Below are 12,085 nucleotides of genomic sequence, written 5' to 3'. Positions count from 1 at the left end.
GCATGAGCAGGGGGTTCGCTTAATCAGAGGGAGCTGTCGAAAATGAGCGTCCGAGGTTCTGACACGCTTTGGCCGCTAAAGAAACCTAAGAGCGTAGCCTGGGAAGCTCACTGAGGGGCGCATCAGTGTTTTAATCTTATGGTCCAATGGCCAGTTCACTCCTTGTCAGAGGAATAGGCTTGTTTTTTAGTCGTTTGGTCTCCTTGTCCCGAAAAGACAAGCAGGTGATGCGTGTCAAACCAGTCCAATACCAGGAGAAGAAAGGCATTCCTGGAACCAAGGCAAGACCTCTATGAAGAAGAGTCGTGCTGGTAGCATTGTGCAAGTGAGCCGCTGGTCAAGATCCTTCAGGTTGTAAAAGAAAACACATGTCCCGTGCTCACCTTAGAGCCTGCACTGCTCAGTAGATAGGTACAAGGTTCAGCGTTCTTTGAGTGAACTGTACGGTTTGACAGGTTAAACAAGCACTTTTTTGACATTATTTGTGCCAGCTGACAGCCAATCAAGAGGAAAAGCTGCTGAGGGATGCTTTTACTGAGTGAAGTAGAGACAAGATGACACCTTGTTGTCGTTGGATAGTGCTGTTGAACGAAAAATAGGGGACAAGCACCCTGCTGTTCATTTCATGAGTCAGTTACAGGAAAAAGCTTATGACGGGCGCAAGAAGGTCTCTGATCCAGTGCGGAGGACAAATTTTCTCAGCGGAAACAGTTGGACGTGTGCGCCCACGGGCCCGACCGATTCTTTCTCGTTGACCTGGGACCCTGAATAGCTCAGTCGGTAGAGCATCAGACTTTAAATCTGAGGGTCCAGGGTTCAAGTCCCTGTTCGGGCGCTTATTTCGACAGGTTCATCTTCTCGCAGAAACCTGGTTGAAAATGCATTTGAAAACAACCAGAGGTCGGGAGCCTTCTGTGATCCAACTTTAAATCGTACTGCGATGCGGTACCATCCTTCTGAAGCTAGCACACCATTCCACAACCAGCCGCCTGATACGCGTGTTCTCTAAGCGGCGCCTCGAGGCATTTTCTTCAGCCAGCCGAATTGGTGAAAGAGCTCTTAGCGGAGCCATCTTGGCTTTTAGCATGAGCTTGAAAAAATAATATCCTGGATGGTTATCGTAGAGATTGGAGTGCATCTGAACGTCTCTGCATTAGACAGTGCAAAAAGCCCAACAACATTCTGTTGGTGCGTCACCTCGACGTGATTTCAAGAAACAGCCTTCTGATATGGAGTCAGACGCGCTACCTTTGCGCCACGAGGTCTGAGCGGAGCTGGCGCAGACCGTACCACCAAGGCACAGAGTTGGCATCGCTCTGAAATCTGAACTCAAGCTTTGCCAGAGGACGAGCACAAGCTCAATACAAAAGCACAGCCTGACTGGACTCCCCTTCCCAATATAGTCAGCGATATTTCCAAGATCATACGGTATGGCAGTTCTCACCTCGGAGTGTGAGTGCAAAGTGTGGACAAGTGATGCTCAACTTAGGCGCGAGACACGCGACGTGACAAGACCGAGAGTCAGCTTTGTTTTGGCTCACATCAAACTTTTACATGTTCAATGAACAGCGACGTTTTTGAACGCGACAAAGACCAGGTGGCATGAGCAGGGGGTTCGCTTAATCAGAGGGAGCTGTCGAAAATGAGCGTCCGAGGTTCTGACACGCTTTGGCCGCTAAAGAAACCTAAGAGCGTAGCCTGGGAAGCTCACTGAGGGGCGCATCAGTGTTTTAATCTTATGGTCCAATGGCCAGTTCACTCCTTGTCAGAGGAATAGGCTTGTTTTTTAGTCGTTTGGTCTCCTTGTCCCGAAAAGACAAGCAGGTGATGCGTGTCAAACCAGTCCAATACCAGGAGAAGAAAGGCATTCCTGGAACCAAGGCAAGACCTCTATGAAGAAGAGTCGTGCTGGTAGCATTGTGCAAGTGAGCCGCTGGTCAAGATCCTTCAGGTTGTAAAAGAAAACACATGTCCCGTGCTCACCTTAGAGCCTGCACTGCTCAGTAGATAGGTACAAGGTTCAGCGTTCTTTGAGTGAACTGTACGGTTTGACAGGTTAAACAAGCACTTTTTTGACATTATTTGTGCCAGCTGACAGCCAATCAAGAGGAAAAGCTGCTGAGGGATGCTTTTACTGAGTGAAGTAGAGACAAGATGACACCTTGTTGTCGTTGGATAGTGCTGTTGAACGAAAAATAGGGGACAAGCACCCTGCTGTTCATTTCATGAGTCAGTTACAGGAAAAAGCTTATGACGGGCGCAAGAAGGTCTCTGATCCAGTGCGGAGGACAAATTTTCTCAGCGGAAACAGTTGGACGTGTGCGCCCACGGGCCCGACCGATTCTTTCTCGTTGACCTGGGACCCTGAATAGCTCAGTCGGTAGAGCATCAGACTTTAAATCTGAGGGTCCAGGGTTCAAGTCCCTGTTCGGGCGCTTATTTCGACAGGTTCATCTTCTCGCAGAAACCTGGTTGAAAATGCATTTGAAAACAACCAGAGGTCGGGAGCCTTCTGTGATCCAACTTTAAATCGTACTGCGATGCGGTACCATCCTTCTGAAGCTAGCACACCATTCCACAACCAGCCGCCTGATACGCGTGTTCTCTAAGCGGCGCCTCGAGGCATTTTCTTCAGCCAGCCGAATTGGTGAAAGAGCTCTTAGCGGAGCCATCTTGGCTTTTAGCATGAGCTTGAAAAAATAATATCCTGGATGGTTATCGTAGAGATTGGAGTGCATCTGAACGTCTCTGCATTAGACAGTGCAAAAAGCCCAACAACATTCTGTTGGTGCGTCACCTCGACGTGATTTCAAGAAACAGCCTTCTGATATGGAGTCAGACGCGCTACCTTTGCGCCACGAGGTCTGAGCGGAGCTGGCGCAGACCGTACCACCAAGGCACAGAGTTGGCATCGCTCTGAAATCTGAACTCAAGCTTTGCCAGAGGACGAGCACAAGCTCAATACAAAAGCACAGCCTGACTGGACTCCCCTTCCCAATATAGTCAGCGATATTTCCAAGATCATACGGTATGGCAGTTCTCACCTCGGAGTGTGAGTGCAAAGTGTGGACAAGTGATGCTCAACTTAGGCGCGAGACACGCGACGTGACAAGACCGAGAGTCAGCTTTGTTTTGGCTCACATCATACTTTTACATGTTCAATGAACAGCGACGTTTTTGAACGCGACAAAGACCAGGTGGCATGAGCAGGGGATTCGCTTAATCAGAGGGAGCTGTCGAAAATGAGCGTCCGAGGTTCTGACACGCTTTGGCCGCTAAAGAAACCTAAGAGCGTAGCCTGGGAAGCTCACTGAGGGGCGCATCAGTGTTTTAATCTTATGGTCCAATGGCCAGTTCACTCCTTGTCAGAGGAATAGGCTTGTTTTTTAGTCGTTTGGTCTCCTTGTCCCAAAAAGACAAGCAGGTGATGCGTGTCAAACCAGTCCAATACCAGGAGAAGAAAGGCATTCCTGGAACCAAGGCAAGACCTCTATGAAGAAGAGTCGTGCTGGTAGCATTGTGCAAGTGAGCCGCTGGTCAAGATCCTTCAGGTTGTAAAAGAAAACACATGTCCCGTGCTCACCTTAGAGCCTGCACTGCTCAGTAGATAGGTACAAGGTTCAGCGTTCTTTGAGTGAACTGTACGGTTTGACAGGTTAAACAAGCACTTTTTTGACATTATTTGTGCCAGCTGACAGCCAATCAAGAGGAAAAGCTGCTGAGGGATGCTTTTACTGAGTGAAGTAGAGACAAGATGACACCTTGTTGTCGTTGGATAGTGCTGTTGAACGAAAAATAGGGGACAAGCACCCTGCTGTTCATTTCATGAGTCAGTTACAGGAAAAAGCTTATGACGGGCGCAAGAAGGTCTCTGATCCAGTGCGGAGGACAAATTTTCTCAGCGGAAACAGTTGGACGTGTGCGCCCACGGGCCCGACCGATTCTTTCCCGAAGGCTGACCCGGGAGCCCGAATAGCTCAGTCGGTAGAGCATCAGACTTTTAATCTGAGGGTCCAGGGTTCAAGTCCCTGTTCGGGTGCTTATTTCGACAGGTTCATCTTCTCGCAGAAACCTGGTTGAAAATGCATTTGAAAACAACCAGAGGTCGGGAGCCTTCTGTGATCCAACTTTAAATCGTACTGCGATGCGGTACCATCCTTCTGAAGCTAGCACACCATTCCACAACCAGCCGCCTGATACGCGTGTTCTCTAAGCGGCGCCTCGAGGCATTTTCTTCAGCCAGCCGAATTGGTGAAAGAGCTCTTAGCGGAGCCATCTTGGCTTTTAGCATGAGCTTGAAAAAATAATATCCTGGATGGTTATCGTAGAGATTGGAGTGCATCTGAACGTCTCTGCATTAGACAGTGCAAAAAGCCCAACAACATTCTGTTGGTGCGTCACCTCGACGTGATTTCAAGAAACAGCCTTCTGATATGGAGTCAGACGCGCTACCTTTGCGCCACGAGGTCTGAGCGGAGCTGGCGCAGACCGTACCACCAAGGCACAGAGTTGGCATCGCTCTGAAATCTGAACTCAAGCTTTGCCAGAGGACGAGCACAAGCTCAATACAAAAGCACAGCCTGACTGGACTCCCCTTCCCAATATAGTCAGCGATATTTCCAAGATCATACGGTATGGCAGTTCTCACCTCGGAGTGTGAGTGCAAAGTGTGGACAAGTGATGCTCAACTTAGGCGCGAGACACGCGACGTGACAAGACCGAGAGTCAGCTTTGTTTTGGCTCACATCATACTTTTACATGTTCAATGAACAGCGACGTTTTTGAACGCGACAAAGACCAGGTGGCATGAGCAGGGGATTCGCTTAATCAGAGGGAGCTGTCGAAAATGAGCGTCCGAGGTTCTGACACGCTTTGGCCGCTAAAGAAACCTAAGAGCGTAGCCTGGGAAGCTCACTGAGGGGCGCATCAGTGTTTTAATCTGATGGTCCAATGGCCAGTTCACTCCTTGTCAGAGGAATAGGCTTGTTTTTTAGTCGTTTGGTCTCCTTGTCCCGAAAAGACAAGCAGGTGATGCGTGTCAAACCAGTCCAATACCAGGAGAAGAAAGGCATTCCTGGAACCAAGGCAAGACCTCTATGAAGAAGAGTCGTGCTGGTAGCATTGTGCAAGTGAGCCGCTGGTCAAGATCCTTCAGGTTGTAAAAGAAAATACATGTCCCGTGCTCACCTTAGAGCCTGCACTGCTCAGTAGATAGGTACAAGGTTCAGCTTTCTTTGAGTGAACTGTACGGTTTGACAGGTTAAACAAGCACTTTTTTGACATTATTTGTGCCAGCCGACGGCCAATCAAGAGGAAAAGCTGCTGAGGGATGCTTTTACTGAGTGAAGTAGAGACAAGATGACACCTTGTTGTCGTTGGATAGTGCTGTTGAACGAAAAATAGGGGACAAGCACCCTGCTGTTCATTTCATGAGTCAGTTACAGGAAAAAGCTTATGACGGGCGCAAGAAGGTCTCTGATCCAGTGCGGAGGACAAATTTTCTCAGCGGAAACAGTTGGACGTGTGCGCCCACGGGCCCGACCGATTCTTTCCCGAAGGCTGACCCGGGAGCCTGAATAGCTCAGTCGGTAGAGCATCAGACTTTTAATCTGAGGGTCCAGGGTTCAAGTCCCTGTTCGGGTGCTTATTTCGACAGGTTCATCTTCTCGCAGAAACCTGGTTGAAAATGCATTTGAAAACAACCAGAGGTCGGGAGCCTTCTGTGATCCAACTTTAAATCGTACTGCGATGCGGTACCATCCTTCTGAAGCTAGCACACCATTCCACAACCAGCCGCCTGATACGCGTGTTCTCTAAGCGGCGCCTCGAGGCATTTTCTTCAGCCAGCCGAATTGGTGAAAGAGCTCTTAGCGGAGCCATCTTGGCTTTTAGCATGAGCTTGAAAAAATAATATCCTGGATGGTTATCGTAGAGATTGGAGTGCATCTGAACGTCTCTGCATTAGACAGTGCAAAAAGCCCAACAACATTCTGTTGGTGCGTCACCTCGACGTGATTTCAAGAAACAGCCTTCTGATATGGAGTCAGACGCGCTACCTTTGCGCCACGAGGTCTGAGCGGAGCTGGCGCAGACCGTACCACCAAGGCACAGAGTTGGCATCGCTCTGAAATCTGAACTCAAGCTTTGCCAGAGGACGAGCACAAGCTCAATACAAAAGCACAGCCTGACTGGACTCCCCTTCCCAATATAGTCAGCGATATTTCCAAGATCATACGGTATGGCAGTTCTCACCTCGGAGTGTGAGTGCAAAGTGTGGACAAGTGATGCTCAACTTAGGCGCGAGACACGCGACGTGACAAGACCGAGAGTCAGCTTTGTTTTGGCTCACATCAAACTTTTACATGTTCAATGAACAGCGACGTTTTTGAACGCGACAAAGACCAGGTGGCATGAGCAGGGGATTCGCTTAATCAGAGGGAGCTGTCGAAAATGAGCGTCCGAGGTTCTGACACGCTTTGGCCGCTAAAGAAACCTAAGAGCGTAGCCTGGGAAGCTCACTGAGGGGCGCATCAGTGTTTTAATCTTATGGTCCAATGGCCAGTTCACTCCTTGTCAGAGGAATAGGCTTGTTTTTTAGTCGTTTGGTCTCCTTGTCCCAAAAAGACAAGCAGGTGATGCGTGTCAAACCAGTCCAATACCAGGAGAAGAAAGGCATTCCTGGAACCAAGGCAAGACCTCTATGAAGAAGAGTCGTGCTGGTAGCATTGTGCAAGTGAGCCGCTGGTCAAGATCCTTCAGGTTGTAAAAGAAAACACATGTCCCGTGCTCACCTTAGAGCCTGCACTGCTCAGTAGATAGGTACAAGGTTCAGCGTTCTTTGAGTGAACTGTACGGTTTGACAGGTTAAACAAGCACTTTTTTGACATTATTTGTGCCAGCTGACAGCCAATCAAGAGGAAAAGCTGCTGAGGGATGCTTTTACTGAGTGAAGTAGAGACAAGATGACACCTTGTTGTCGTTGGATAGTGCTGTTGAACGAAAAATAGGGGACAAGCACCCTGCTGTTCATTTCATGAGTCAGTTACAGGAAAAAGCTTATGACGGGCGCAAGAAGGTCTCTGATCCAGTGCGGAGGACAAATTTTCTCAGCGGAAACAGTTGGACGTGTGCGCCCACGGGCCCGACCGATTCTTTCCCGAAGGCTGACCCGGGAGCCCGAATAGCTCAGTCGGTAGAACATCAGACTTTTAATCTGAGGGTCCAGGGTTCAAGTCCCTGTTCGGGTGCTTATTTCGACAGGTTCATCTTCTCGCAGAAACCTGGTTGAAAATGCATTTGAAAACAACCAGAGGTCGGGAGCCTTCTGTGATCCAACTTTAAATCGTACTGCGATGCGGTACCATTCTTCTGAAGCTAGCACACCATTCCACAACCAGCCGCCTGATACGCGTGTTCTCTAAGCGGCGCCTCGAGGCATTTTCTTCAGCCAGCCGAATTGGTGAAAGAGCTCTTAGCGGAGCCATCTTGGCTTTTAGCATGAGCTTGAAAAAATAATATCCTGGATGGTTATCGTAGAGATTGGAGTGCATCTGAACGTCTCTGCATTAGACAGTGCAAAAAGCCCAACAACATTCTGTTGGTGCGTCACCTCGACGTGATTTCAAGAAACAGCCTTCTGATATGGAGTCAGACGCGCTACCTTTGCGCCACGAGGTCTGAGCGGAGCTGGCGCAGACCGTACCACCAAGGCACAGAGTTGGCATCGCTCTGAAATCTGAACTCAAGCTTTGCCAGAGGACGAGCACAAGCTCAATACAAAAGCACAGCCTGACTGGACTCCCCTTCCCAATATAGTCAGCGATATTTCCAAGATCATACGGTATGGCAGTTCTCACCTCGGAGTGTGAGTGCAAAGTGTGGACAAGTGATGCTCAACTTAGGCGCGAGACACGCGACGTGACAAGACCGAGAGTCAGCTTTGTTTTGGCTCACATCATACTTTTACATGTTCAATGAACAGCGACGTTTTTGAACGCGACAAAGACCAGGTGGCATGAGCAGGGGATTCGCTTAATCAGAGGGAGCTGTCGAAAATGAGCGTCCGAGGTTCTGACACGCTTTGGCCGCTAAAGAAACCTAAGAGCGTAGCCTGGGAAGCTCACTGAGGGGCGCATCAGTGTTTTAATCTTATGGTCCAATGGCCAGTTCACTCCTTGTCAGAGGAATAGGCTTGTTTTTTAGTCGTTTGGTCTCCTTGTGCCAAAAAGACAAGCAGGTGATGCGTGTCAAACCAGTCCAATACCAGGAGAAGAAAGGCATTCCTGGAACCAAGGCAAGACCTCTATGAAGAAGAGTCGTGCTGGTAGCATTGTGCAAGTGAGCCGCTGGTCAAGATCCTTCAGGTTGTAAAAGAAAACACATGTCCCGTGCTCACCTTAGAGCCTGCACTGCTCAGTAGATAGGTACAAGGTTCAGCGTTCTTTGAGTGAACTGTACGGTTTGACAGGTTAAACAAGCACTTTTTTGACATTATTTGTGCCAGCCGACAGCCAATCAAGAGGAAAAGCTGCTGAGGGATGCTTTTACTGAGTGAAGTAGAGACAAGATGACACCTTGTTGTCGTTGGATAGTGCTGTTGAACGAAAAATAGGGGTCAAGCACCCTGCTGTTCATTTCATGAGTCAGTTACAGGAAAAAGCTTATGACGGGCGCAAGAAGGTCTCTGATCCAGTGCGGAGGACAAATTTTCTCAGCGGAAACAGTTGGACGTGTGCGCCCACGGGCCCGACCGATTCTTTCCCGAAGGCTGACCCGGGAGCCTGAATAGCTCAGTCGGTAGAGCATCAGACTTTTAATCTGAGGGTCCAGGGTTCAAGTCCCTGTTCGGGTGCTTATTTCGACAGGTTCATCTTCTCGCAGAAACCTGGTTGAAAATGCATTTGAAAACAACCAGAGGTCGGGAGCCTTCTGTGATCCAACTTTAAATCGTACTGCGATGCGGTACCATCCTTCTGAAGCTAGCACACCATTCCACAACCAGCCGCCTGATACGCGTGTTCTCTAAGCGGCGCCTCGAGGCATTTTCTTCAGCCAGCCGAATTGGTGAAAGAGCTCTTAGCGGAGCCATCTTGGCTTTTAGCATGAGCTTGAAAAAATAATATCCTGGATGGTTATCGTAGAGATTGGAGTGCATCTGAACGTCTCTGCATTAGACAGTGCAAAAAGCCCAACAACATTCTGTTGGTGCGTCACCTCGACGTGATTTCAAGAAACAGCCTTCTGATATGGAGTCAGACGCGCTACCTTTGCGCCACGAGGTCTGAGCGGAGCTGGCGCAGACCGTACCACCAAGGCACAGAGTTGGCATCGCTCTGAAATCTGAACTCAAGCTTTGCCAGAGGACGAGCACAAGCTCAATACAAAAGCACAGCCTGACTGGACTCCCCTTCCCAATATAGTCAGCGATATTTCCAAGATCATACGGTATGGCAGTTCTCACCTCGGAGTGTGAGTGCAAAGTGTGGACAAGTGATGCTCAACTTAGGCGCGAGACACGCGACGTGACAAGACCGAGAGTCAGCTTTGTTTTGGCTCACATCAAACTTTTACATGTTCAATGAACAGCGACGTTTTTGAACGCGACAAAGACCAGGTGGCATGAGCAGGGGATTCGCTTAATCAGAGGGAGCTGTCGAAAATGAGCGTCCGAGGTTCTGACACGCTTTGGCCGCTAAAGAAACCTAAGAGCGTAGCCTGGGAAGCTCACTGAGGGGCGCATCAGTGTTTTAATCTTATGGTCCAATGGCCAGTTCACTCCTTGTCAGAGGAATAGGCTTGTTTTTTAGTCGTTTGGTCTCCTTGTCCCAAAAAGACAAGCAGGTGATGCGTGTCAAACCAGTCCAATACCAGGAGAAGAAAGGCATTCCTGGAACCAAGGCAAGACCTCTATGAAGAAGAGTCGTGCTGGTAGCATTGTGCAAGTGAGCCGCTGGTCAAGATCCTTCAGGTTGTAAAAGAAAACACATGTCCCGTGCTCACCTTAGAGCCTGCACTGCTCAGTAGATAGGTACAAGGTTCAGCGTTCTTTGAGTGAACTGTACGGTTTGACAGGTTAAACAAGCACTTTTTTGACATTATTTGTGCCAGCTGACAGCCAATCAAGAGGAAAAGCTGCTGAGGGATGCTTTTACTGAGTGAAGTAGAGACAAGATGACACCTTGTTGTCGTTGGATAGTGCTGTTGAACGAAAAATAGGGGTCAAGCACCCTGCTGTTCATTTCATGAGTCAGTTACAGGAAAAAGCTTATGACGGGCGCAAGAAGGTCTCTGATCCAGTGCGGAGGACAAATTTTCTCAGCGGAAACAGTTGGACGTGTGCGCCCACGGGCCCGACCGATTCTTTCCCGAAGGCTGACCCGGGAGCCTGAATAGCTCAGTCGGTAGAGCATCAGACTTTTAATCTGAGGGTCCAGGGTTCAAGTCCCTGTTCGGGTGCTTATTTCGACAGGTTCATCTTCTCGCAGAAACCTGGTTGAAAATGCATTTGAAAACAACCAGAGGTCGGGAGCCTTCTGTGATCCAACTTTAAATCGTACTGCGATGCGGTACCATCCTTCTGAAGCTAGCACACCATTCCACAACCAGCCGCCTGATACGCGTGTTCTCTAAGCGGCGCCTCGAGGCATTTTCTTCAGCCAGCCGAATTGGTGAAAGAGCTCTTAGCGGAGCCATCTTGGCTTTTAGCATGAGCTTGAAAAAATAATATCCTGGATGGTTATCGTAGAGATTGGAGTGCATCTGAACGTCTCTGCATTAGACAGTGCAAAAAGCCCAACAACATTCTGTTGGTGCGTCACCTCGACGTGATTTCAAGAAACAGCCTTCTGATATGGAGTCAGACGCGCTACCTTTGCGCCACGAGGTCTGAGCGGAGCTGGCGCAGACCGTACCACCAAGGCACAGAGTTGGCATCGCTCTGAAATCTGAACTCAAGCTTTGCCAGAGGACGAGCACAAGCTCAATACAAAAGCACAGCCTGACTGGACTCCCCTTCCCAATATAGTCAGCGATATTTCCAAGATCATACGGTATGGCAGTTCTCACCTCGGAGTGTGAGTGCAAAGTGTGGACAAGTGATGCTCAACTTAGGCGCGAGACACGCGACGTGACAAGACCGAGAGTCAGCTTTGTTTTGGCTCACATCAAACTTTTACATGTTCAATGAACAGCGACGTTTTTGAACGCGACAAAGACCAGGTGGCATGAGCAGGGGATTCGCTTAATCAGAGGGAGCTGTCGAAAATGAGCGTCCGAGGTTCTGACACGCTTTGGCCGCTAAAGAAACCTAAGAGCGTAGCCTGGGAAGCTCACTGAGGGGCGCATCAGTGTTTTAATCTTATGGTCCAATGGCCAGTTCACTCCTTGTCAGAGGAATAGGCTTGTTTTTTAGTCGTTTGGTCTCCTTGTCCCAAAAAGACAAGCAGGTGATGCGTGTCAAACCAGTCCAATACCAGGAGAAGAAAGGCATTCCTGGAACCAAGGCAAGACCTCTATGAAGAAGAGTCGTGCTGGTAGCATTGTGCAAGTGAGCCGCTGGTCAAGATCCTTCAGGTTGTAAAAGAAAACACATGTCCCGTGCTCACCTTAGAGCCTGCACTGCTCAGTAGATAGGTACAAGGTTCAGCGTTCTTTGAGTGAACTGTACGGTTTGACAGGTTAAACAAGCACTTTTTTGACATTATTTGTGCCAGCTGACAGCCAATCAAGAGGAAAAGCTGCTGAGGGATGCTTTTACTGAGTGAAGTAGAGACAAGATGACACCTTGTTGTCGTTGGATAGTGCTGTTGAACGAAAAATAGGGGTCAAGCACCCTGCTGTTCATTTCATGAGTCAGTTACAGGAAAAAGCTTATGACGGGCGCAAGAAGGTCTCTGATCCAGTGCGGAGGACAAATTTTCTCAGCGGAAACAGTTGGACGTGTGCGCCCACGGGCCCGACCGATTCTTTCCCGAAGGCTGACCCGGGAGCCTGAATAGCTCAGTCGGTAGAGCATCAGACTTTTAATCTGAGGGTCCAGGGTTCAAGTCCCTGTTCGGGTGCTTATTTCGACAGGTTCATCTTCTCG

The 12,085-nt window shown here is 49.1% G+C and overlaps 6 non-coding genes across 6 annotated transcripts; all 6 read left to right on the top strand.

Moving 5' to 3' along the window:
* The first annotated feature begins 3,966 nt into the window (after positions 1-3,966).
* Positions 3,967-4,039, top strand: trnak-uuu (transfer RNA lysine (anticodon UUU)). The gene has a single exon. It is a non-coding gene; the product is annotated as a tRNA-Lys (tRNA).
* Positions 4,040-5,570: 1,531 nt separating this feature from the next.
* trnak-uuu (transfer RNA lysine (anticodon UUU)) lies at positions 5,571-5,643 on the top strand. The gene has a single exon. It is a non-coding gene; the product is annotated as a tRNA-Lys (tRNA).
* A 1,531-nt stretch (positions 5,644-7,174) lies between these two features.
* Positions 7,175-7,247, top strand: trnak-uuu (transfer RNA lysine (anticodon UUU)). The gene has a single exon. It is a non-coding gene; the product is annotated as a tRNA-Lys (tRNA).
* Positions 7,248-8,778: 1,531 nt separating this feature from the next.
* On the top strand, positions 8,779-8,851 carry trnak-uuu (transfer RNA lysine (anticodon UUU)). Its single transcript has one exon. It is a non-coding gene; the product is annotated as a tRNA-Lys (tRNA).
* Positions 8,852-10,382: 1,531 nt separating this feature from the next.
* On the top strand, positions 10,383-10,455 carry trnak-uuu (transfer RNA lysine (anticodon UUU)). The gene has a single exon. It is a non-coding gene; the product is annotated as a tRNA-Lys (tRNA).
* A 1,531-nt stretch (positions 10,456-11,986) lies between these two features.
* Positions 11,987-12,059, top strand: trnak-uuu (transfer RNA lysine (anticodon UUU)). The gene has a single exon. It is a non-coding gene; the product is annotated as a tRNA-Lys (tRNA).
* Positions 12,060-12,085: the final 26 nt, after the last annotated feature.

The sequence above is a fragment of the Neoarius graeffei genome, chromosome 3 (genome assembly GCF_027579695.1).
Source record: "Neoarius graeffei isolate fNeoGra1 chromosome 3, fNeoGra1.pri, whole genome shotgun sequence".
Taxonomy (NCBI): Eukaryota; Metazoa; Chordata; class Actinopteri; order Siluriformes; family Ariidae; genus Neoarius; species Neoarius graeffei.
This window is presented reverse-complemented; position numbering and strand designations above follow the sequence as displayed.